Consider the following 5,356-nt stretch of genomic DNA (forward strand, 5'->3'; position numbering starts at 1 on the left):
TTGGGTCCCATGCGTGCCCAAGAGTAGGGTCTTTCCGCCAAAGTCAGCAGAAACTAGAAACCTTCTGTCTGTTCTGCTAGCTCCAGGGGAACATGCATCAAGGCTGAATTCAGGCACAGTTGCCTTAGAAAACCTGCAGAGACTGGGTCCCCTTTATTCCAAGTAATGAATCGAGCAGAAAGATGTTGAGTTCCTGGAAGATGCTTCATATTCAAGGAAGCAGGTGACTACTGGGCATCAAATGGTTCCTTTAATAAGAATCGTTAAAAATTTTGTGGGCGCATAAGCAAATGTGGTGAAGAAAGTAGATGGTTCCTGGCTCTCAAAAGATATAGTCTGGGGTCGTAAAGGCTTGATGTTAAACAAGCGGCCATCTATCAGAGAAGCAACAAGCCCACATGGAAGAAGCACACCAGCCTGTGTCATCATGAGGTGTCAATGTGATGGGGTGACAATGTGATGGGGTAACAGACCCAAAGCAAACAAACAAACAAAAACTATATTGTTGAGAACAAATGGGAGGTCAGAGCAGAGACCCAAAACCCATCTGCAGACAATGAGACATCCCTCCACAGAAGGGTCAAAAGGAAGGGATGAGTCAACCAGGGTTTAGTCTAGCACCGATGAAACGCACAATATTCCTCCAGTTCCTTGAAGCTTCCTCACCCCCCACTATCATGACCCCAGTCCTTCCTTTCACTGTGGGCTAGACTGGAGCATGTACATAGGTTCAGACAAGAGGTAAGAGCTCACAACACAGGGAATCCAGGAACAGGAATGGGAGTAGGTAGGGGGGAAGGCGGGGAAAGAAAGGGAGGAAGGGAGAACTGATCACAATGATTCATACATAAACACCACCCCCACCCCCACTGCCAGGGGGATGGACAGCAGAAACAATGGGGGAAGGGAGACAGCAGTCAGTGTAAAATAGGAAATTAATAATAATTTATAATTTATCAAGGGGTCATGATGGGGACAGGAGGGAGGGAGGGGGAAAAAGAGGAGCTGATACCAGGGGCTCAAAAAGAAAGTAATGTTTAGAAAATAATGATGGCAACATATGTACAACAGGCTTAATACAAGTGATGGAGCTAAAAGATAATGGAAGTTTTCCATATTTCTACTATTTTGGGTTCCCTGATGATTTCTCATTATAGAATGAATTGTACCCCCTGGGGGTGGGGTCAATGAATTAAGTGGCATTAGATCAGAACCTCAGACACTGATGGTGGGACTGTAACATGGAGCAACCACTGTGGGAAGCGGTATGACATTTCCTGAAAAAGTTGGAAATAGAACTGCCGTATGACCCACCGATCTCTCTTCTTGGTAAATATTCTGGAAATGAAAGCTGTGGTGTGGACAAACTATATGTTTGTCAAAGCACGCTTCACAAAAGCAAAAGGATATAAACAGTCGAAATGCCCATCAAGGAAAGAACGGATAGACAAACTATGGGTCATACAAACAACAGAATGTTGCCCAGCCATAAAGAATAACGATGAACTTTGAAATCCCTCATAACGTGGATTGACCTGGAGGACATCACGCTGTGTGACATTCGTCTGCCACAAAAAGACAAGTAGCGTACGAAACTACTACTGTCAAAAGTCTAGAAAGGGTTTCTACCCTAAAAGAAACCCTCTTCAATGACTACCAGAGGTGAAAGGGGAAGTCAGTGGCTGCTGGTGGGCATGTGTTAATCTGAGTGACGAGGAGGGCAATCTACAACGAGAGAGGCTGACAAAAATTGACGGAGGCAGAAGACACTGGAAGGAGTGACAGCTGAAGGCGGCAGACGTAAATAATACTATAATATTATCTTGCAATAGTCGTGCTCAACAGATAGATGGCTGCATAGACATACAGGGTGGCTGAATGTGGGAGGGAGAGAGGGAGCATATCACAAATAGAATGTATTTGACGAGGGATATTTGTCTATGTAGTTACTTTGTCTGCAGATCCTTAACGGTGGTGGAGCACACAGGTGCCAAAGCTATGAATATTTCTCAGACATAACCAAACACCCTGAGCAAATGAGTCGCTAGGTCTGGGGACAAAGACCCGGGACCACAGTCTCAGGGGACATCAAGGTCAATCAGCACAACACAGTCCACAAACACAATGCTCTCCATCTTACGTCCATGAGAAGTGAGTGGGACTTTAAAAGCTCATGATCAGCCATCTAAAGTGCAACCCTTGGTCTCTCCCTGCCGAAAAGAAAGAAGAGTGATGGAGATGGAAGATCCATGGAAACGATTTTTCAGTGGACTAATGGATCACTTGAATATTTGCCATCATGACCTTCAGGCCAGAAGAACTCAATGGTACCTGGCTATCACCAACAATTTTTAATGAAAGGGATAATAGGAGAAGGTACTGGATAGAGTGGGAGACAAATGTGGAGAAAAAGCTCAGATTCATAAAGAAGACTATGTTTAATAGTTGGGTAGAGGGTATTGCACCCCAAGATTTGGGGCCTTACCTTTCAGGTCTATAACTGAACTCACCCCTGTGGCCCAATTTTCAGCCAAATACTAGGTCTCTAAGGGGAAGAAAAATATTAGTGAGGGTCTGGACCCCTCACTGGATAATTAACCCAAAGGGCAACATTATCATTCAAGGACCAAGTTCAGGAGGGCCAGGAAAAGACGGGGGATGAGAGCAGGAAAGACGGGGATGTTATAAATGGAATAAGGGATGAGACATTGAGGCGACTGTAACAAATGGAATGAAACACAATGGGCATGTGTCCTTGTATGTCAAACTGATGATTGCCTCTGTAGACCACTCCAAGGTGAAGTAAAAATGAATGAACCAACAGCAGCACTGAACTGCCGCTATTGAGAGACAGAATGCTAAATCAAGTAGCCTGCATCTGTTGGTGTTGTTAAGGAGCTGCTGAGTCCGTTTCTATGTACAAGGTTTGAACCTCTTGTGGCGGCCACTGTTGTGTCAAGTCATCTTTTTGAGCATCCTCTTTGTCATTGACTATTTCGTTTACCCAGCATGATGTCCTTCTCCAGGAATGGTCTCTCCTGGCAGCATGGTCAATATACATCAGAGTCTGGCCATCCTCACTTCTAAGGGGCATTCTGATTGTACTTCTCCACAGACAGATTATTGGGTTGTTCTTCTTCTGGAGATCGAGGGAATGATTAATATTTTTCATTCACCCCAAAGGCATCAATTCTTCTGGATTCCTTCCTTACTCATTGCTTACCCCGTGAGTGTATATGAAGAGATTGGAAATACCGGCCCTTCGCTCTCAACGTGAACATTTTACTTTTCAAAACATTTCAACGTTGAATAATCATGAAGATAATTTCAGATTTCTATGAATCTTGTTTCACAATGAGCCCCAATATGTATTATATTTAACATTGAGTCACTCTACAATCACTGATTCTTCAAGGCTGTAATAAGCTTTCATCCAATGCTGTATGCAAAGCTGGGGTCCCACGGCTCAGACAGGCTATGTCCTGTCTGAGAAACATTAGAGGCTATCAAGCCTGGATCATGACACACTAGTTGCTATTAAGTCAATGCCAACTCTTGGTAATCCCATGTGTGCAGAGTACAACTATTCTGTAAAGTTTTCAAGGTTGTGATATATTTTTCTTTTAAAAAAAGTCATTTTATTGGGAGCTATTACAGCTATTATAACAATTCATAATCCAATGACATCAAGCATAATTGTACAATGGTTGTTGTACATTTTCTTTCAAAACATTTTCTTTCTTCTTGAACTCTTTGATATCAGCTCCTCATTAGCCCCTCCTTCCCCCAACCTAACCCCCAAGAATCCTTATAATTATATTATATTATTTTTGCCGTATCTTACACCAAGGGCTTTGATATTTCTGAAGCAGACAGCCAAGTATTTTTTTCTGAGGTGCCTCTGGGTGGGTTCAAATTGCCAACCTTTCAGGACATAGCCCAATGCTTAGCCATTTGCTCCACCTAGGGATTCCCAGGTCATGCCAAAGACCCAAACGCACTGTCATTGAGTCAACTCGACAGCAACCATGCAGGATAGAGTAGAACAGTCAAAGGTTTCTAAGACTGTGATCTTTCCCGTAGCAGACTAACACATCATTCTCCTATGCAGTGACTAGCGGGTTCTGACTGCTAACTTTTTGACGAGCAGCCGCACCACCAGGCTCCTGAACATGCCCTAAATCCATTGCCATTGAGTAGACTCCAAGAGTTTCGGGGTTCCATTGCCATTGAGTAGACTCCAAGAGTTTTGGGGTTCCATTGCCATTGAGTAGACTTCAAGGGGGTCAGGGTTCCAAGACCGTATGTTTCTACAGGAGCAGATAGCTTTGTCTTCCTCCTGAAGAGCAGTGGGTGGGTTTGAACCACCAATCTTGCTGCTAGCAGCCAGCCCAACACTCACCAGATAGAGCCAACAGGTCTCCTTGATCATGCCAAAGCCCTTTTTGTTCAGCTCCTGTTCATCTGTGAATAGTTAACCCTGGAATACAAGAGCCAAACTCTTGACCAAAGGAAATAACCATGCTTCTTACATGTGTTTCCTTAATCCCGATGATTAACTCTATCATTGCGTATTTCTGTTTCCAGGGTCTCCAATTGCTCCCACATCTCAAAAGTTCAGCAGTGTTAAAGGAAGCCCTTCCCCTCACTCCATGCTCAAGGTGAAGGACGTATCTGGGGTGGTCAATGTATGTTCCTCCTTTCTTTCTAACACAGGACAAGAACAATATTTGTGAGGACGCATCCCCCACCTCTGGTCACCAGTCTGTGCTCAGTGTGTTCATCAGATCCAATGGGCTACTTCGTCTGCAGAGACAACTTCACGAAGTTCTAATTCCGAAGAATGATTCTGTTTCTCTTCTATCTTCTTTCTTCTGCATCATTTTCCTTTGTCCCTCTCTCCTTATTTTCCTTCCTTCCTTCTTTCTTATCCACGGTATTTCTTGTTGGTGGAGGTTTCTGCTTCTGTTTTGTTCATCTCTCGGTATAAAGAGAGATAGGGCATGACATTCTTGGCCTTCTCTGTGAAACGCTCTGACATAAGGGAGAGATGTAGTCCGCAAATTCTGTCCGCTAAATAGTGTACTCAGCCAGGGCCAGGGCCTCGGATGCCGAGAGAGAACGATATACACTGACATCCACCCCAGCAACCAGCTGCTGTCAAGTGCATTCCAACCCATGGTGACCCCAAGTTTGACCTTGGAGTAGACCTGTGCTGCATAGCATGTATAAGAGCTGATTTTTGTGAGGTCGATTCTCAGACTTCCCTACTGCGGCACCTCCGGGTGGCCTCTCACCTCTAACTGTTAGGTTACCAGCTGGCTTGTTAACAGTTTTGTTGCCCAGAGACTCCAGA

The sequence above is a fragment of the Tenrec ecaudatus genome, chromosome 14 (genome assembly GCF_050624435.1).
Source record: "Tenrec ecaudatus isolate mTenEca1 chromosome 14, mTenEca1.hap1, whole genome shotgun sequence".
Taxonomy (NCBI): domain Eukaryota; kingdom Metazoa; phylum Chordata; class Mammalia; order Afrosoricida; family Tenrecidae; genus Tenrec; species Tenrec ecaudatus.